We start from the raw sequence: 20881 nt of genomic DNA on the forward strand, positions 1-20881 counted from the left end.
GCTGTAGTAAAGCAGTTCCTGAGCTCTGCTGAGAGAAAATGATCTTAAGCACTGCTTAGCCAAGTGAGGGAGGCTGGTATAAGGAGATGTGGAGGTGATGGCAGGCATCACATTGGGTGATATAGCAGCAAAAAACCCATCCATGTGATTTTAGGCTTGTTCATAGACTGCATGAGATGCAACTTGTTATAGTGTTGAAATAAAACAGACTGGAGAGGCAGTGGGAGAAGAAGAGGGCTCTCAGACTTATCCCATCCTTTCTTCCCTGCTCTTTCCCACAGTGTCTCCCTGCCTATCACTTCCCTGTTGCTCTCCTACAGTCAAGCCACCCCCCACCAACCTCAGCTTTTTGGCAATTTTGGCCACTTAACTCTCTACAGCACACAGATTGCTAACACTTTCAGCTTCAGAAAGGGACATTTTTCAGTAACTATTTGCTTTCCACTTAGTACTACCTTGTCAAATCTCATTTCTTCTTTCAAAAATCTCTTAATGCTCCAGCCTTATTGCTGTATCCTTGCCTGAAGTATTTAATTTCTCATTCAGGGCAAAGTTTGGCTATAACTTGTGAGTGGATTGTTTTATATACTCAGCGCATGTTCACATGTATACACGTTGCCCCCTCCCCCTTAAGAACAACTAATATTAAATTTGAAAAACCCAGCAGTAGGGAGTTAGGAAATGCTAGAGTTACTATTCTCAGTAATCTTAATTCAATCTCTTTGTGCCTGTGCCGCATAGCTATGAGTCTTTAACCACATCCTCACATTGTCACCTCATTCTTCGCACAGGATGCCTGCCTTATTCTGTGCCAGCTTGGCTGGGGCTTTCTTGAACAGCAGCTATTCAATGTTTTGTTTTCTTCTCATTGTTCAGTGGGTGGCCTGTGCCTCATTTACTGTACATTATTCAAGTCCAGTTCTAAAGACAGAATTATTAGTTTCCTCATGGATTTTCCTATGGCTTTCATCACAACAGTATCTGATTGCTTCAAAATTATTAATTTGCTTATTTTCATTACCACCTGGAGGCGATGAGATGGTATTAGATCAATTTTACAGCTGAGGAACTAAGGCAGTGAGAGATTAAGATAAAAAATGCTCATTAATTTTGGCAGCTGTTTGGTGATGTTGCTAATCTGTTTTTTTTTTTTCAGTGTACTTAGCACTACATAGCATATATACAAAGCAGACCTTTGTCTGGTTAACGCTGGAGTGAGAGGGTTTATCAGTTCCACTAGTTGGACCTCATCTAGAAGTCAGACATCCAGAGAGACACTACTGAGGGGAGAATTTGTGAAGAAAAGTGATTTAAATTATTTTGCCCCACCATGGCAGGAAATTGGTGTAAAAAGCCAGAATTAACCTCAGTCCTCTTGGGTAGCTTTATCTGATTTTAAACTGAAGACAATTTTTCTCCTGTCCCACTATTCCCTCCCTTCTTCTCCAGACACCTAAATGCAGCTGAAGACCCTGGAGCTTTGCAGCAGCCACTGCTTCCCTTCCCGAGCGACTTTATGCCCTGACCAAGGCATCTGTCAGCTTTTCTGCTTTGAAGGGAGAGGAGTTTCCTATTGAAATTCTCAACCATTCCCAAGGCAAGTCCGTAATGACAAGGATAATGAAGAAAGATGGAAATGTAAGTGTAAATGCCTTAGTTCTTACATTAAAAACCACTGACCCCTCTTTAAAGATACACTAGAGAGACTTAAAAGCGTGCATCTCTATGCTCATTACTTACTGTGTGGTACGAATGTTTCTTTGTTTCAGGAAAGAGCTGTTGTGCTACAGTATTGTTCATAGAGATCTCTCTGTTGCTTATCAATAGCCATAAAATTGACTTTTTTCCCCGCTCTTTATGAATTCTTAGCCCAAACATTGAAGTTTCTCTGCTGTCTCCTGGGAACTATTTCTAATTTTAAGCCTCTGTTCTCGTGCCTCATACAACAGCACCTGAGGTGTGGAGCAGCCTCTGAGATGTGCTCCGTAATGACATGGTATAGTGGTGAATTACTTATTCCTTCTCGTCTATTTTCAATGCTGTGAGATAAGGCAGAAAACAAGGGCAAACATGCAGAATGTGTGAAATCTGTTTGAAGGTCAAAAAGAGAGGCTAGAGTATGAAGTTCTGTATTTTCTGGCAAGGATTACATTTTTCATGTGAAAGCCCGTAATACTAAAATATTGTGATAATATATACTGTTGAGTGGAAAAAACCCAACAACCCCAAATAGTTATAGTAGCAGGAATACTTAACATAGTTCCCAAGTGACCAGAGCCTGATGAGTATTTTAAATGCTGAAGCCCCAGGAATTCTCCTAAACTACTGTTCTGCTCCCAAGGAAAGGGGGAAAAAAATTAGAAAGTTAGAAATCTTCTCAGAGTAGATTTTGAAAAGACCAGCAAATGCAGAGTTTTTTGGCTTCTGGTGAAAATACTGAATATTGTGAGGCTTCAGAATAACAGCTTAACCCACTCCCAGCTGCACACACATATGCATACATATGTTACGTGCATTAAGTTCTTTAGCCTTAAAGAGAGGATCACATAGGCAGCAGTAAGGAAAACCTCTCACACATGCTGCTTCACTAAGAAATTTTGACAGGTTTTTAGCATGCAGAAGTAGTTTCACAATTAAGGCTTATGCAGCCCATGACTTTTTTAGCTGAGATTTGTCCAGAAATGCTACCTACATGAAGCTCTGATGGTTTTTACTGTACTTCAGGGACAGAGGTACTGCCTCAGTTTACCCAAGCTGTTAAAGAGTGCCACAAAGCTCGTTAGAAATGACAAATGGCCAGTAAAATGGCCCTTTAGGAAATCAAAAGATTCACCACAGATCAGAGGTGGCAATTAGCAGGCAACCTTTACGTTGATTGCCATTGCTTCTTTCCAGGTGGAGGCATAGGGGTACTGTGTTCTCAAGCTGGGCTATTCTTTGAAATATGCAGTGTCAGTACTAGAAGTATTAAATTATGGAAATGTAATTAAATAATTATTCCAATTACGAAAAGGGGGAAAAAATTAGGAAGGGAAATAAAAAGAAGCAGCAGCTGCTAGTGGGAGAGGGCGTTTGTCCCTCTAGGTCTGTGTGCCTCTTTCCTGAGGCTGCCCTGGGCAGTATCAGGATGGAGAAGAAAGGCATTCCCCCCGCAGTGCGCACGGTACGGGTGACTGGGAGATACGAGCAAGGCACTTCTCTACATTTGAGTTACTGGTAGAGAATAGACTGACATTATGTTCTCAGGCTCTGTGTCACAGACCAGCCAGGATGCAATACTCTCAAGGAAAAGAAAATGCAGTATTTCGAAAGCCATCCTGCGTGCTTTGGAATACAGGTGGTTCACGGAAACACTTTATCAAGTGTTTATACCCTGAGAGCCTCTCACAGGTAAGAGTTCCCTTCACCAGCCTCAGCAGCCTGACAGCACGCTGAAATGGGACCTGACAGAAACCGCAGTTTGCACTTTATACTGTCTGAGGATACTTGGGGCTCTTATCCTGCTTTCTGGTACATTGGAATCTATCGGTATCTGTGTTCACTACAGTGAGACTTCCTCATCATTTCTGTAGCTGCCCATGGCAAAAAGAGTTTAGTTTTTAAAATGTTTCAAGCCCGTCTTGTTACTAGCGAGAATGTTTTGGAAAGACATTAAAAGAAAAAGTAAATTTCTTAAGTAATTTTTGACCATCCTTCTTTTCCTGTCTCACCAAGTCCTTCTCTCCCCTCATGCTGTTTTCCCCTTGAGTGTAACAGCTTGATCTCCCACCGATGCTTCCGCAATTCTGGTATTTCCCCCTCGTAGTTACTCACCTGACTTCCAGTATCTTGTCTTCTGTCCCCTTTCCTTGCTTTAATGCTTTGCCTTTCTGTAGTTGAGTTGGACTCCTTGTTCTTTTCAGTTGCTTGGTTTTATTCCTTTAATATGGTTCTCTCTCTCTTCCTCTCTTTTTCTCCACCCCCTTTCTATGTCACTTTCTGTCTTCCCCTCTGCTTCTCTGCCTTTCTCCCTCTTCTTTCTTCACCTACTTTTCTTGTCTCTCCCACCCCCTCCAGCTTAATCTTTCTATTTTCAAACCTACTTTCCTGTTGTTTTTCCTTTAAAGACTATGGATCTCATTCCTCCCTCTCCATTCCCAGCCTTTCCCCACGCCACTCTCCCCATGCCGACAGGATGCACTCACTGCTGGCTTCACTCTGTCCCTTCCAGTTGCCGTTACCGCTGTTCCTCGCACCTCCTCCCTCAGATAACATGCCATGGTCTAAGCCTTCCTTAAGTGAAAAGAGTCAGCGTTGCCCACAGTTACCCCAGCCAGACCCTGGGAAGCTTCTTCCACACAGAGCATCAACGAAGGATATTTTTCTGGCTCGCTCAAGCTTAATCAGGCAAAGCAGAGTTCATGTGGAGCAAGGTCCTCCACCTCTCCAAATAATATAGGATTCGCTCTGCTGGCTTGGACCACAGGCCCAGCACAACTTGAGCTTTGTCCCAAAGAGCACCTAATGCTTCCCAGGAGGGTTTCACAGACTCTCTTACTGATAAACTGATAAAAATAATGTGCTGGCCAGGCAAAGGTGGTTTTTGAAACCCTCCCACCTCTCTACACACACACAGTCTGACGCATGAGTGTTTAGCCTTTCTAAAAAATGCTTTTGGCACATCAAGTATCTGAAGGTCTTGTATTTCATGTATGTGTCAAGTTGAGCCTATGATTCCTGCACAGGCAGGCCCCAGAGATGAGAGTGAATCACAGATGCCTTCCGGCTTTGATAAAGACTGGTCTCAAAGAACCAGTGTCAGGGGAGTGAGATTTGCACAAAAGACTCTGCTGCCCTGAGAACAGGCTCACTGTGGACCAGCATTAGCGGGTGTCCCTCCAGCAAGCCTTCCTGGGCTAGATATCTCCCATCCCAGTGGTCCCTATGTAGCAGCTAGTGCAGATCATGAAGCAAAAGCTTCATGGGACTAAAACACAGACTCTTCTAATCTAATCATTGTTCTCCCACTGATTTAGTATCCCCTTTAGTCACAAGACTGAAAGCCAGCCTACTCAGGGAGGGTGCTGTGCAGAGGATGCTGCCTCTGGAGGCACATCCTACATGGACACTCTCACTCTGAAGTTAAGTGTGCAGCTCCCTTTCAACAGGGCTGTATCGTCACCGATGGTTAGTGCAGGACATACAGCGCACAGTAAATTCCCATAGCAGCCCAGTAAACTCCTCATATGGAAAAACTCAAGAGTCATTTGTTGCTTCATTTCTAACTTTATTGAAAGGCCTTCTGTGACTTCAAAGAAAATGGGAAGGTTTCTGGAGTTATTTTTCCCTCTCATGGCTGGTAGTTGTATACCTGTGATGAAATTCCATGGGAAGGAGAATATCACTGTGTTCTTTTGTCTTTCTGGAGTAATTTCCATAAAGCATGATTGTGTGAAGTCCTGTTGATTTTATGCCAGTGAAATTGTCAAGGACTTCATAACAGAAATTTCCAAAAAAAGGTGTTAATAATACAGATCTAGCTCACAGATGGCTTTGGGATAGAGTAGCTAAGGCCTGTCAAGTGTTTCTTGCATGCTACAGAGAGGTAGTTCCTGTGAGCGAGCTGTCTGAAATGTGATCCCCACCCTGCTTGGCTGACACTTCCCTGTAGGCTCAGGGTGACCAGGTCTGACTCTCCTTGCTCATTCCTTTGTGTTTCCGGTCCCCGTGTTGTTCCTGAGTGGCACACCTATTCTCCTGCAGAGTTAATCTCTGAATCCAGCAGGTGCAGTCAGGTTGAATGAATGAGGGTCCAATACATGCATCATGCACATGAGGTAACTGTTACAAGCTCTTTTTTTTGTTGGTGATGGTAACTATTTGAATTTTGATGCACAGAAGGCAAATGGTGGAGGCAGACCAGGAGGCAAAAACGGAAATATGAGTAGGGATGTTGTATGGGTGACTCAGCCAATGTGTTGTCCTTTCCTTCCCCTACTGCACCCTCTTCAAGTGAAAACAGAGGTGTCATGGCAGCTTCTCCTGCTCCGCAGCTAGAGAAATAGCTGTTTTGCCCATTGGTAAGCTGGGAAGAAGGATTTTTCCTCCCCTCCCCAAGACACTGCTATGCAAAACTTGTATGACTTGAGTGAGGAGAGCAAGTGGAAGAGAATGCTCCCCCAGACAGTGGGAATGAGAACAGCTGATAGCTTGCCATGTGCAGCTTGCACATCTCAGCAGTTTGTGATGCTGTGGAACGGATTTTGAAGGAAATGAGAAAAAAAGAGAGAAGGTAAGGGGAAAATAGGACAACACGTACCATCTTTTGATCAAAGGTAAATGGCTTTCTTGGGGTAAGATTCCTCGCCCTCTAGGTGAAAGAAACATAGCAGGCCGTATCAACCTGGACTTCAGTAAGCCATATGTTGAGGTGTCCCAGAAGAAGCAAATTGGTGGAGAAGATTCAGCTGAAGAAGACAGCAATTATTAGAGAAATCCTCAAGTGGGTCAGAGACTGACAGAACTGAGACACTGGTTCCCTAATAGGTTGAAGGGAAGTTATCTGTGAGGCTGCTCAAATATTGCTCTTAGGGCTGATCTTTTTTAATATTTGTGTTAATTACCTTGGCACCAAAAGTAGAAAAGCTAATGAAATCTGCTGATGGAACAAAGCTGGGAGATACTGTCAGAGCAGAGGTAGATTCCAGCATTAGGAGGGCTTGAAGACTCTTTGTGAGTGGAGTGATCCAGGTGAGGTTACATGGGAGAGTACAAAGTCACACAGTAGGAACTTGTTGCTCAGAGGACAACAGGAATCCCTCTCAGCAATTGAGAGTTCCTGGTTGGCATGATCGAGAAAGTCCTGGGTGAAGGTCACGAAAGGCGGAGGAACCGGTGATGTGATGTGATGTGGGGCTGAAAAAGGCAAGTGAGCTTTCAGGATGTAGCAGTATTTCCAGTTGCAGCAAGTGAGATTAATGTCATCCAAGAGGATGTGAGACGCCACCGAACTAGTGTGTGCGGTGCTGCTCACCCACATTCAAGAAAGATATTCAGCCTGGAACAGGTGCAAAGAAAGGCAATGGGGTGGGTGATCAGAGAGATGGAGAGTGTCTCTTGGCCGAGAGTACGTTTACTTATCAGCCACTGAAGTGACTGCAGAGAGATATTTGAGCTGATTTGAAAATAGATGAGGTACCATTTTCTACCTTAATTATTTTGCATTGAATTTCATGCTAGTGCAGCTACCCAAAGTAATTAAAACATGGTGTGGTGTGCCTGCAGGGTGAATGCTATAAGGGAGCTTAGTTACTTAGTCTGGCAGAACAAAGGTTAAGAGAGGAGAGATTTGCTGCCTATAAATACTTTTAGGAATTGGGGGTTGGGAAAGTGCGTGCTAGGGAGAGAGGAGTGCTACATAAGCTAAAGGACAGTGTGGCACAAGAATAAATAGATATAAATTGGCCATGAATGAATTGAGGTTGGAAATCTGAAGGTTTCTAAGCAACAGAGCAGGGAAGGAGGTGCTGGAATAGCATTCTAGTAGCACAAGTGAGGGCGGAAACCTAATGAGATTTAGGACAGAGCTTAGTAAGTTTAGAAAAGGCCATTTGTTTTGTACTTGCCTGTTATTCAAAGGGATTGAACACGATAAGCCAAGACGTCCCCTTTTCATTCTATTTCCTATACTTGCTTTATTGCCTTATCAGAGCTGCTGCCTTTTACACAGGAGCCAGGTAAATCCTGAACAGAGTTTCATTGTGATGAGTTTTTCAGCTTTGATCCCATGGATATTTAATGGAGGATTAATTCTGTATCAGGAATTCAAACAAACAAAAAGAGCAAACCAACACAATGCATAGAGAAGGTCTGCAAATATGAAGTAGTATAGATGAGAGCTCACATATGAAAGAGCTTCTTCACATAAAACAGATGTTCTTGGAGCATCTGGCTTTGCTGGAAGGCTGTTTCAAATGTAGGTAAATGCTCTCCTGAGGACTGAGAACTTCGAGAGACTGTCTGAAGGGAAAATGTCTTGTACTTTCCTGACATGACTGAGGATTTTGTGCTTGGGGAGGATATCAGATTTCACTGCATTGGGAAATTTCAGAAAAAAACACCACTCAAGAGAGGTTGAGATAGAAACTTCTTATATGTATTCGATCTCCGATGCCTGCCTACATCATTGCACTTATTCTAATTCTTCATATTGTCCCATGCTGGACAGTCATCTCTAGTACCTTCCCTAAAGCACGAATGGATGCTACCTTTCTGGTGAAACATTTTTATCCAAAATCCCCATGCACGAATATGATTGAAAGAGAAGGAAGGAGAGGGAGGTTCTCTGTTGTATGTTAGACCTCTGGAGACAGTTTGAAGGCATCCTCCAGCAGGAGGCAAATTCCCAAGGACAGGCTGTGCCCCAGGGAACAGGACTAGCATGTGATGATGGCCCCCTGAATGAGGGGGAACAGTTTCATGGCCACAGTTTCTTATTTAGTAAAAAATCCCAAATTATTCTGTTATAGATGTCCATTTTGCCCTTCCCAGCCCACAGTACCAAACCAGCACGAATGAGAAAAGAGGAAAGTAGAAACTGCAAGGTGTGAAATGTCACTGTGTGTCAGTCTTGTTTGCCAGTAAACTTTTCAGCAAGAAAACCTGGAAGAGAATTTCGTCTCACTGAGGATAAATGACCACCTATCCCAAAGTAAATGCTTAGTTTTCAGCTTTATGTTACTGGAAATAAAGCACTGCACTCTCACAGCTACTGCTTCTACCTCTCAACTCTGCAGCATTTCTGAGTAGTTGAGAAGTGCTTTGCAAATTATAATGTAATTACACATTCTATAAACACTCTTCTTGCAGGTAGAGGAACCAAACCAAGTGTAAAAGATTTGTCCAAAGGATCAACAAGTCATCTTCAAGCAAGGAGTCCTCATCCACTTAGCCACCAGACATGCATCTTGTCCTGTAAACTTCCAGCTCAATGAATTGCTGCTTTACAAAATCATATGTGTGTATACATAAATACATACATATGTTTCCCAGAGTGAGAAGAAAAGAAAGAAGAGACCTTTACCTCTTTTTGCTGAGCCTGCACAGGTAGAGGGAGGAGCAGTTGAAGTTGACCGAAGAGTGAGCTTTAGTGCAGCCCCTTGGTCTTGCTGGAGCCCAACTCTCTGTCAGCGTTTGGCTCCCAGAAGAAATCTGTGTCAGAGGAAGGACTCTCTGGACAGGGTAAGCAAACCCCAGTCAGCTCCCAGGAGCTGAGCCTCCTGCTATGGTCTGACACTGGCTCACTGGCTGGAGGTTCCCTCAAGCCTGCAGGACCAATGCTGGGGGAGACTAGCTCCCGAGCTGTTCCTGACATGCACTGGCAGCTGTCTGCCTGCTATTCTTTTAAAGAGTCTTCATGGATCAGGATAAAAATGTGATCTTACGCAGGCGGCATTGTAAGCACAACTTGGCTCAAGTTCAGCTCTTCCTCTGGCTCCCAGCTACTCTATTTTTATTGAAGGAATTTGAGGCTATCAGAAAGGAAGTCAAATTGTTTTAGGAAAACAATAGAAAAGCAACTTGAAGTTTATTAGCTTCCTGCTCAGGGCCTGGGACCAACTTGTCGAACATATTAGAGCGATGGCAGAGCTATTTATTTAAAAGGGCTAGCGACAAGACTCACAATTTCATTCCTGTTTAGTCCTCGGTGAAAACAAAGGAAAGCCATAAAATAATATCTGAAGGGAGCAGATGGCTAACTGGTAAATGGTGCAAGTAAGGTTGGTCTGTGAGCCGCTCGTGGTGTTCACCAGTGCAATGGCTTTCATGGGATTTTGTTATCAAATGAATGCCTGGGATTGCATTCATAGGCTAGCCCCATCACCCCAAATTCTTTATTGTGGCCTAAATCTTCAGATGGAACCTCACACCTAAGATTACAAATTTGGCAGGAAAAGATCTTTGTTTAAAGCTACCGAAAGGAGCAAAACAATAAAGCAGGTCTGCAGAAGAGCCAGGAATAGTGCCCAGGTGTCCCTGATCCTGTTGGATTGCTGGAGCCCCCTGACTATAAAAAATACTTATATCCTTCAGAAACAGCTGCAGTCTGCTTCCCCATTCAGCTACCCCAAAGTAGCAGTGCCATTAAGTCACTGGAAACACACTGGCAGGTGGCTGGTGAGAAGAATAGACAGCCAAACTATTAGACTCACAAGCAGAAAGTGTCCGTGCTGCCTGAGCCTTTCTATGGAGTTTCGTTTGCAAGGAAACAAGAAGAGAATAGAAAAGTAACTGAGAAGCGTTTACAAACTCTGATAATGTGAAGCTGTATCCCTTTTTCAGAGGGCTCTCTGCTAACTGAGCATCTAACCTGCTTGCAGGAAGCACATAGAAAGAACTCACCTCTACATTCTACAGTGCAGTAGTAGTCTCTAGAAAGTTGGGTGCTGAGCCGGCAGAACTGTGTGCACCAGCTTTGAGCAACTCAGTAACCACTTTTCAGATGAAAGGAAGAAGATCCCACCTCAAAAATTCTCTACCTTCTTCTCCTCATTGACTTAACTAAAAGCGAGAATGCGAAGCTACAGTTTTCTCTGAGGCCTAGGGCAAAAATGCATCTTCTGTTGGCAAGCTGGTAGAAGATCTCGGTTTATATGTTCCTTTTAATTTTTCTGGGTTAGATGCTTATAAAAGGGTCAAAGTGAGTGCATGATCTCTGGAAGGGCCTAAGGAACTGAATCTTAAACGTGATAGTTTTAATGTAAATGCAACAATCTTGCATTTATTTAAGATATTTTTACAGCTTTTAGAAGGTTTCTCTAATTTCTGTTCCTATGAGATTTTTCCTTGGTAAACAAAGCAGCCAGAGAAGCACACAGAGCAATACAGCATGCTAGTTCATTATAGTCCGTAGGCATTTACTTAATTTTAAGTACATTCTTGAGTTGCACTGATTTCAATGAAATTTAATAGCCTGGAAGTTAAGGACCCTTCACTGCCAGCCAGGCCAGCTTTGCTGGGGGAATTCCGAGGCAGACAGCAGCTACTCAATATGCTTCTCAATCACCTCTGCTGTGAGGGATGCCATGGGCAAATCACATGACAGTGTTCTGGCAATGGAAAATATTTTATTTGCACTTATTTGGAATCTGTGTCATCTGCATGTACTGGTAATATTTAATTCATGCTTTGTTCTAGTGAGCTGTGTTTCAACCACAAATGTACGTTGTGAGAGTCTTCTTGTCATTTGCTCAGGACTGTGGCACTCTCGGTAGTTCCTGAGGCTGGGATCCTGCAAAGACTCCATCATGTGAGTAACTTGATATAGCCACGGCTTGGGGCCATTCATGTGGGTAAAGGTCCCTCTGTCTACAAATGTCACAGATGGGAAAATATTGTAGATTGTTGAAGGTCCTATTTTTTCTACCAGGAGCCAATATGGTTGCTCAGAAACTCCTAGCATGACAGAGGTTACTAGCTGGCTGCATGCATAGATGCTGGGGACCTCTCATCCCCAGAAGACTGCAACATACTGCTATGTGGTGCCAGCATCCCGTTCCTGGGATGTGCTCTCCCATGGTGGGGATAGATAGCTGTGCTGCTGTGAGATCTCCCAGCTCCAAAGCTTGAGGCTTTAGAAAAAGGCTGCTTAAGCAATATTGCCAGTGTGGAAAGAATCACAGGCACACATTTCATCATAAAGCAAGCTGGCTTTGCTGTGGGGTAGAAAGATCTCAACCTGCTCTATACATTCTCTGCAGGGGGAAGAGAAATCAGGACTTGAGTCTGCTCTGAAGGCTGAGATCTCTAGAGCTTTCCCTGGAAGTCAACTTCAAAGGAAGACACAGTAAAAGCATTTGAGGAAAAAGAGACATGTGCTTGGACAGTCATGAGTGAAACTGAAAAGTAAACAGCCTGAGTTATGGGAGGATTCTCAGATGGTGCTTATTGTTCCCAGCCAGTTTGTTCTTTTTTATGATGGTCTGAAAGCATTTCAGGACACGATCTCCTGCGTAAAATTAAGAACTTACTTAATTGCACAAATTTATGAGTAATGGTTCTTCCCACCAGTTTTCTGATGTGTGTTGGCTGGATTCTGAAGCCTTCTGTGAACAATGCAAATAACAGCAAAGGGAGGGGGCAGGAGGATACTGCTAGCCCAAGCAGATTAGAAGGGTGCATTTTATGTTAGGAGACCAAATATCCATGCGCTAAGCACGCATGTGCACATACACACGTGTACACAGAATAAAATTATGTTTCAGTTGTTGGCAAGAACGCACAAGCGAATCTGATTCCTAGTGATGTGGTGCACAGCGTGCAGGGAAGGTCCATTACAAGGGATTTCCCTTTCCACAGTGAGCCATGAGTTCGATTTGAGGAGGGTGAGGGAAGCAGCAGCCCTGGTCGTTCCTGCTGCACCTTCTGTGTGGCTGCATAAAGGCAAATAGGCTCACAGGGATGTAATAGGCAGCCTGGCGTCCTGAGTATTTAGTAGAGGAAAGCCTGGAAAAGGCTTGTATCCAGTTGTGTTTTCTGGAAGGCTGAAAGATTTGGTCAATTCAAATCTCTTTAATTGTGTTTCCAGACACCTGTTTTTTCCTGGTAAAACGCTGCCTGCTCGACTTTTTCTGGGAGCCCCCCCCTGCCCAGAAGAGGTGACAGCCTGCAGAGGAAGCAGGTGTGCGTGTTAGTCACCTGCAGCCACAAAGGCGAGGAAGCGGCTGCCCTGGCTTCTCCTCAGCAGCCAGACAAGGCCATGCAGAGAGCTGTGCTGGCTCTCCAGGTGGCCACAAGCAATGCTCATGTTTAAAGCTACAAGGAGTGAGGAAGGGGCTAGGAAATTTGAGTTCTGAAGTCTTGCTGATGGCCTAAGAGCTCCCCTCGTAGCTTGCCATTTAATTTCATTTAAATTCTCTCCTCTTGCTTCTCATACATAGCACAATGCACTCTAATCTGAACTGACTTCTCTATAAAAATCCAGGCACTGCATTCTCACTGGGTCCTTTGCACACTGTAGCTTCTTGTTTTTAATGCTACCAGAAGCTGATGATCATGGGATGTCTAGCAGAAAACTATACGCAAAAGTGCTAGCCTGTGCCAAGATGTTTCATTTGTGGGTTGCTGTTTTTTCATCTCTCTGATTTGGTGATTGACAGACGATCATATCAAAGTGGACTTGCACTGTGCTAAGACCCATGTATGAGCTCATGCAGAAATCTGGTGATAAAACCTGACTGGCAAGTGATGTCAGACAGGATTGTGTTTGTTTGCCAATGTTTATTGTTTTCCCTAAAATGGTGGAGAAGGAAGAGACGTTTAAACTTGATCAAAGCAAGTTGAGGTAGCTAGAAATTCATTGATTTTGAGCTGAATCTTGAAGTCCTGTACTCAAATACAGAGTCTGGCTTCCTGGTGAGAAAACTGAACTTTGTTTTCCTTAAAAACTACCCCCCACCCCCAATTGAGATATGACAAAAATAGCTATTAAAATAATAAGCAATTTTTTTTCTTGTCTGAGGAGGATGGGTTTTGGCTTTCTGTGTGTGTGAGAAACAGAGATGCCTAAGCAATGTACATTAGTAGGATAGATGGTTTTTGCATGTGATACCCACATGGTATGACATGAGGGCTTCCTATGCCTCTTAAAGCAGAAAAGTAAATTGTTTCGTTCAGACCAAGAGGAACCCAAGACTGATTTGTTGACAATGCACTCAGTATTTAGGAGTGTTATCACCAAACCAGGGACACCACAGGATGTGCCCACTGAAAGAGCACTTCAGAATATGAATGGCAGTGGTTAAAAGCCATGCAAGATTGCTTACAAGAAGCAGAAAATAGGGAAATGGGAAGGCTTGATGTTGTCTGCTGTTCCCACACTCGTTCCCCACTTTCCTCTCAGGTCAGCTTTGTGAAGAACCATGTTTCTCTCTCAGGGAAAGTAACAATTTAACACAGCAGGGAAGAAAGAGGTTTTGCGATGTGCTGCATGAAATGATGCAGTATCAGTCAACTAACATCTGGTAAAATGTTCTTAAATAGCCTCATCTTCCTGCATCAGCACTTCTAACGTCAATAATTTTATTGGTAATAATCAGTGAGGTCTGAGATTTGTTGGAGGAAGATGGATGGCTACATTTGGGGAGAAAATCTAAAGGGCTTTGAAGAAAAGTGCTGAGGCAACATCACAATTACTAAGCTGAGAAATCTGCACTGATTTGCAGTTCCCAAATTGTTTGGAAAACATGAGGAATGCTGCCTTGAGAGTAGTTGCTGGTGCTTTAATGCCATTGGATTCTTAAGAGCTGGAGGAGTTCCCAGGTGCCACAATCCAGGGTAAATCTAAACCTGATGTAAATGTTTCTCCTGGAGCTCCTGTGGCTGCCCATATGGGTCACATGAGGTGCTTTCTCTTGCATTCCCTACAGCCCCATCCCAAAAACCTTTGAGAGAAGTTAATCTCCCATCCCTATATGGTAGGTCTGGGCAAATCCAAGCTGGTCTTCCAGGCCATGCAACTTTCCTTCTACCTGAGCAATCCTTTCCATTTTTCCTCCTCTGCTCAGAACTGTGTGATCATCCTTGCATTAAAAAAGATACCTTGAGAAATCGCTTCGTATAGTTAAAAAGGATTATTTTCCACTCAGAAAAGTGGATCCACACGGAAACTCCAGTACAGGAATGACACAAGATTATCTTTCAGCTACTGAAGGATGTGAAATAGTAGCCTGCAGCTGTGTAAGCAGAGAGACCAGCATTACAGGAATCCACGCAGAGGTCATTGGTGATCTGTGGAGTGGCATCTGGCCTGCTTTGTGCAGGCAGTCTGCTTGGTGCTCAACTGGATGGGAACTCACATTTTGTTTCCAAGCACAACAAGGCTGTGAGATGGTTCAGCTATGAAAAAAGAAGATGAGGCTAAAGAAACTTAATGTGATGCCAACATTAATATTATCTGGCCTTGGTAATGGCCAGAGATCTCCAAAGATAGAAATTTCTGTGCCTCCTACTGCCTCTAATCTTCTGGTGTTAACTCCTGTCTAAGTTACTGAACCCAGCTGGTGATGGTCAGAAAAGTCCTGCAGCATTTCCAGCTGTTGCCATAGTAAGTGTGGTAAATATGGAGAAATTCATTCTGGAGTGGGCTGTAAGATGCAGCGAAGGCAAATGGGGACACAGCAGAGAAAACCCACTGCTTGCATATCTTAAGCTGTCTTAAAGCCCTGTGAGCTCTGGGACTGTTTGAGGCTTCTTGCGTTACATAAAGCAGCCTTCAAATTGCTCTATTTGGTAACAGGCTGCCCTCTGAGATCTACCACTGCTCAGCTCTGCCACAATCCAGGCTAGACTACTAGTCTGTCTAGTACTGGTAGTAAAGGTGAACTGCTGGGGAAACTGGTGTCTAAAAGGAAGGCTGGTCTTGGCTGGTGAAGTTAAAGAGCAAGAAGTTCAAACCTCCTGAGGTCCCTTCTCACCTGAATTGTGCTATGATTATAAGTTGCCGGGAGCAGATGGGAGCAGGTTGAGGTCAATGCAGCAGCTTCTATACAGGTAAATCATATCAGTGTACAGGATTTCTTCAGCATTTTCATCTTATTTTTCAAAAATTCCTTGGATGAAGCTATTTAGGAGACCAAATGGCCTTGGTTAGATGAAGAATCTTTGTTATAGATCAAGAACAAGTAAAAAGAAGGAAATTACTGAAGTAGTTTGCCAGCCTAACACAGAAAAAAATTAATTGAGGAACGTGTCCCAGTGCATATTTTAGCACAGATGTTGTTTAAAATATATAGTAGTAACCTAGATAGGGACAAGAACATGATCAAATACACAACTAGCACAAATGTATCTATCTACCTATGTATGTGTCTGGTGAATAATATTATACATTGGCATACATGCCCCATGGCATCATTAACATTCCTAATTTGGGGGGTCAGATTGCTCACTGAGGAAGAGTCATCTGTCTTTAAAAATACATTATTTGCTTTTCTAGGTGCAGATCTATCAGAGTAACTTTTGTGTTTTGATTGCTCGAGTCTTCCTGGTTAAAAAAAGTGTATCAATGTTTATTTTCATGGGCAGCTTTTCTCAACAAGAAAAACTCGTAAAGATGGGTACCTGCATTCTAGATTTGTTTGCTTCTTTCTGGAAAATTTGCCGTGATTGAGACGCCCTTGGCAGAGGATACTTTGTCCCCAGGTTTCACATAGATTATCCTTGCCTCTGAGTTCCCGTTCCAGTTAGGGAACAACTCTTGAAGTGCTCCAGAGCTTGACACCTTTCTTTTCATGTGCCAGGGGATTTCTGAGCCAGTCCTGAAGAAGCATCTCTCCTGCTCTGTGAGACACCATACCTTGAGTCCTATAGGGCTTGTAGCCTCATGTGATGGAGTAATAGAAAATGGCCAGGAGGCAAAGCAGCGTGGGAGTGGGTGAAATTCATGGGAGGAGCACAAGCCGCTATGCTGGCAGAGGAAGCATATAGATCTTTGAGTACTTCAGGCTCCTAAGTAAACTTAACTCCTCATAGAAAAAGTTGTAGGAAGAATTCTTGTGACCAGCTCCCTGATAAGAGAGGCATGATGCCCCAAACATGGGGCTTCTAGCTGCAGGCAGAGGTTCTGGGGTTTGATCAGTATGGGGCAAAAAGACCATGTCTTAAATATTGATGAGCAACTGCTCATGGCACAGCTTCTGTCCATTTGGCTTTCCTCTCCCTCCCTCAGACCCCAAACAGGATGCTTTTGTCCATGCTGCCTTGTGGGAGTCATTATTCGTCAGGCCGACACCCAAACCACCCTGGGAAAGCATCATTGGCTTGAAGCAAAATTGCCAGGGAGCGTGCTGAGCCTTCAACAGTACTGATGATAGCAGGGTCATATTGGAACCTGTGCCTTGGTCCTGTTAATTTGTGAGTTGCAGATGGACCTTCACTTGCAGAGCAAGCTAGGTTTGAAATAGGAAGAAGGTCAGAAACTAAGCAGTGAAAACGTGACTGTGCCACTGAGCTCGAGGACAGAGGAGCTGTCCCTTAAATTGCAACCTGCTGCATTTATTGGATTGCTTTTTGGACTGTGGAGTAATGGGTGAGATGATGGATTCCTCAACTCCTGACTGCCCAAACACATGGATAAGGACATCATCAACATATTTGCTAAACTCATGAGCTGATGCAGTAGCTACTTTGTTTATCTCTGGATTGATGTGCAGGTTAGTGCTAGAGTAGGGTTTGTTTTTGCAGAGCCAAGTATTTGTGTGCTAAAATGGTTCTTGTAGAAGGGGGGCTATCACCTATTAAAAAAGTCTAAATTTGGCTTGGTTGTCCATTTGTCACAGACTGCAGGAAAAGAATCTTGTCTGAGTCCTGATTGCTTTTAAACTTTGGGAGGGTCAAAAGTGCATGGAAAGAATGAAACTGAAGCATGAAAGCCTGCAGAAAAAGTTGGTGCAGTCAACACTATTGCCAAACTATGTGTTCTTATGCAGACACGTGAAGCACTGTTGCAGAGTGTTTCTAGGTGCTGGAATAATTATCTGTTGCATACAGAGAGGGTGTCCTGTGTCCACTCTCCAGTGTACTGTGCACTTTCATTTGGGGAGTCCTTGAAGTGAATTGATATGTTGATGTTTGTCCAGTAAGTGCCTGAAGGAGTTCCATTTTTTTATCTTAAGGACAGGTGAAAACAAAGACCCCACTATGTTTATATAAGGTGGTTACATATGAGATTCTGTTGCAAATGAAGAACAAACGTACAGAGAATGTAAAATTGGGAGCCAGCTGTACAGCCCTGAGAGGACCCAGAAATATTTCGTCTGGCTGAAAACCTGGTCAGTGGTTGCTGCTTTCCTCCTACTCAGTCAAGTCAGAGGTATTCGAGTACTGAAGTGTGTTACTTTTTAATGCATGAAGAATTACTAGGAAACCAAAGATTTTTGCTTTATTCCTGCCGGAGCTATGAGGAAGCTGTATAGCTGACCACCAGGTCATTTGGTAGGGACTTGTGTTGGCTTATTGGTAGACTGCAGGCACCTGGATAGTTTAAGTGGCGATGATATATGCCACCCCACAGTTGTTTAGTTCTGTTGAGCAAGGAGGAGGTGCCCCTGCCTACTGACATTATTGTGGCAGCCATTGCAGGCTGGACCCCAACCTGGCTGGCAGCGACCTGCTCAAGAGGAGGGATAAGGACATGGCTGGTGAGCCTATTCTCTGCGCTGTGCCATGCCATTTACAGAACCCAGTCTGGCTTGTTTAAAACCAAGGTTGGTATGTCTGTAGGAGCTGCTGTCACAGCAGCTACTGGGGCTCAAGTTAAAATCTGAGAATTTTTAGCAGGCAGAGTTGTTTTCTTTCTGCACCTCTCTGAACTCACTGAAGCCTGGACACAACTTAGAAGAAACGCTGGACCGGGGATGTGCTGCATCGCATTGGTGTGCTTCAGAGTTGTCAGCAGGGCCTTAGAGATCTCAGAATAAGGCTCTTGGTTTGAATGCCTTTCCTTGACTATCAGACACACCATCTCTGGTTCCCAGAGATCCCTCTGCTTAGCTCGGTGATAAAAGCACTTTTTAACACCAAAACTGCTGTGTTCCCACGCCTGTTGCTGTCATGAGGGAGGCCAGTCTTAAACAATAGCAGAGGAATAAAGAATAGCCTCGCTAATCAATATCCTGCCTAGACGCTGAGTCAGGTGGCAGCTTGGGCCTCTTTAAAATTCCTGCATTGTTTCTGATTTTTCGTTCGACTGGGGTAAATTTTTATCTTCAAGGAAAGAAAACACATGGGACCAACTGTCTCTGCCTGCTCCACTATTCCCTTCTCACCCACCCCCACTCAGTTTTGGTGCCTTTGTCCTGTGGCAGCCTCTGCTAGTGAGGGCTATAGATACAATTTGCTAGTCTGGACTTTGAGCTGAATGTGATCACAGAATCACGGAATGTTAGGGATTGGAAGGGACCTCGAAAGATCATCTAGTCCAATCCCCCTGCCAGAGCAATAACACCTAGATGAGGTTACACAGGAAGGCGTCCAGGCGGGTTTTGAATGTCTCCAGAGAAGGAGAATCCACAACCCCCCTGGGCAGCCTGTTCCAGTGTTCCGTCACCCTCACTGAGAAGAAGTTTCTTCTCACATTTAAGTGGAACCTCTTGTGTTCCAGCTTGAACCCATTACCCCTTGTCTTACTGTTGGTTGTCACCGAGAAGAGCCTGGCTCCATCCTCGTGACACCCACCCTTTATATATTTATAAACATTAATGAGGTCACCCCTCAGTCTCCTCTTCTCCAAGCTAAAGAGACCCAGCTCCCTCAGCCTTTCCTCATAAGGGAGATGCTCCACTCCCTTCATCATCTTTGTGGCCCTGCGCTGGACTCTCTCCAGCAGTTCCCTGTCCTTCTTGAACTGAGGGGCCCAGAACTGGACACAATATTCCAGATGAGGTCTCACCAGGGCAGAGTAGAGGGGAAGGAGAACCTCTCTGGACCTACTACCCACCCCCCTTCTAATACACCCCAGGATGCCATTGGCCTTCTTGGCCGCAAGGGCACAGTGCTGGCTCATGGTCATCCTGCTGTCCACCAGGACCCCCAGGTCCCTTTCCCCTACACTGCTCTCTAATAGGTCATTCCCCAACCTGTACTGGAACCTGGGGTTGTTCCTGCCCAGATGCAAGACTCTACATTTCCCCTTGTTATATTTCATTAAATTTTTTCCCGCCCAACTCTCCAGCCTGTCCAGATCTCGCTGGATGGCAGCACAGCCCTCTGGCGTGTCAGCCACTCCTCCCAGCTTGGTGTCATCAGCAAACTTGCTGATAGTACACTCAATTCCCTCATCCAAGTCATTGATGAATATATTGAACAGTATTGGTCCCAGAACTGACCCTTGAGGCACTCCACTAGATACAGGCCTCCAACCAGACTCTGCCCCATTGACCACGACTCTCTGGCTTCTTTCCTTCAGCCAGTTTGCAGTCCACGTCACTACCCGATCATCCAGTCCACACTTCCTCAGTTTTGCCGTGAGGATGCTGTGGGAGACGGTGTCAAATGCTTTGCTGAAGTCAAGGTAGACCACATCCACTGCTCTGCCATCGTCAATCCACCTTGTTACGTCTTCATAAAAGGCTATGAGGTTGGTCAAACACGACTTCCCCTTGGTGAAGCCATGTTGACTGTCCCTGATGACCCTCTTATCCTTGATATGTCTTAAGATGGCACCAAGGATAAGGTGTTCCATCACTTTCCCAGGGATGGAGGTGAGGCTGACCGGTCTATAGTTGCCCGGGTCCTCCTTCTTGCCCTTTTTGAAGACTGGAGTGACATTTGCTTTCCTCCAGTCCTCAGGCACCTCTCCCGTTTCCCAAGACTTGGATGGTCTGTGGTTAGGACAAGGTGGTGGTGGTGGCCTGAGCAGGGCTCCCTAAGTCACATACATCTGCAAGGCTTTGGAAAATGCAATCTTTGACACCTACATATCCACATGGGTTCATACTTGTGTGATTGGTCTTCAAATGGTCAGAAGACAAGGAAAAGATGCAGGCACAGGCTTCCAGAAAATTTCTCCATAGATGAATGTTTGGAGACCTGGCAGGATGCTATGACAGTCTGTGTGCGAACAGACATTTGGAAAATTGACAAATGTGGTATTTGCTTAAACAAACCGCAACATCCCATAGCTGAAGCTTTTGAAGCCACCTCAGCTCCACTAAAAACATTTTCCAGAAGGAGAAGGGGCCCAAGGTGGCTTTCCATAATCTCTAAATTTCACAGGGCCTGCAGAGTCCTGTGTGGGGGTTTCACTCAGCTCTTATTGTTCCTGAGCATCACCCTGGGGCTGCTCTCACCAGTCTGGACTGGAGAAGGGACCTGTGGATCTTCTCCTTTCCTTAGCCATGTGTCC

At 44.4% G+C, this 20881-nt stretch overlaps 1 protein-coding gene across 3 annotated transcripts in view; it reads right to left on the minus strand.

Annotated features, from left to right (window-relative positions):
• The window catches only part of GJA5 (gap junction protein alpha 5), a 42053-nt gene that overhangs the window by 10233 nt on the left and 10939 nt on the right, over positions 1-20881 (minus strand). Inside the window, exon 1 of one of the 3 annotated variants that reach the window (XM_065635684.1) lies at positions 9062-9336. The exons of 1 other annotated variant lie outside the window; for it this stretch is intronic. The gene's annotated coding sequence lies outside the window, so the exon portion shown is untranslated. Of the gene's footprint in view, positions 1-6298; positions 6380-9061; positions 9337-20881 lie in introns of those variants that run through there. One more of the 3 variants, XM_065635693.1, reaches the window with a different exon arrangement.

The sequence above is a fragment of the Caloenas nicobarica genome, chromosome 1, assembly GCF_036013445.1.
Source record: "Caloenas nicobarica isolate bCalNic1 chromosome 1, bCalNic1.hap1, whole genome shotgun sequence".
In the NCBI taxonomy this organism is placed as follows: Eukaryota; Metazoa; Chordata; class Aves; order Columbiformes; family Columbidae; genus Caloenas; species Caloenas nicobarica.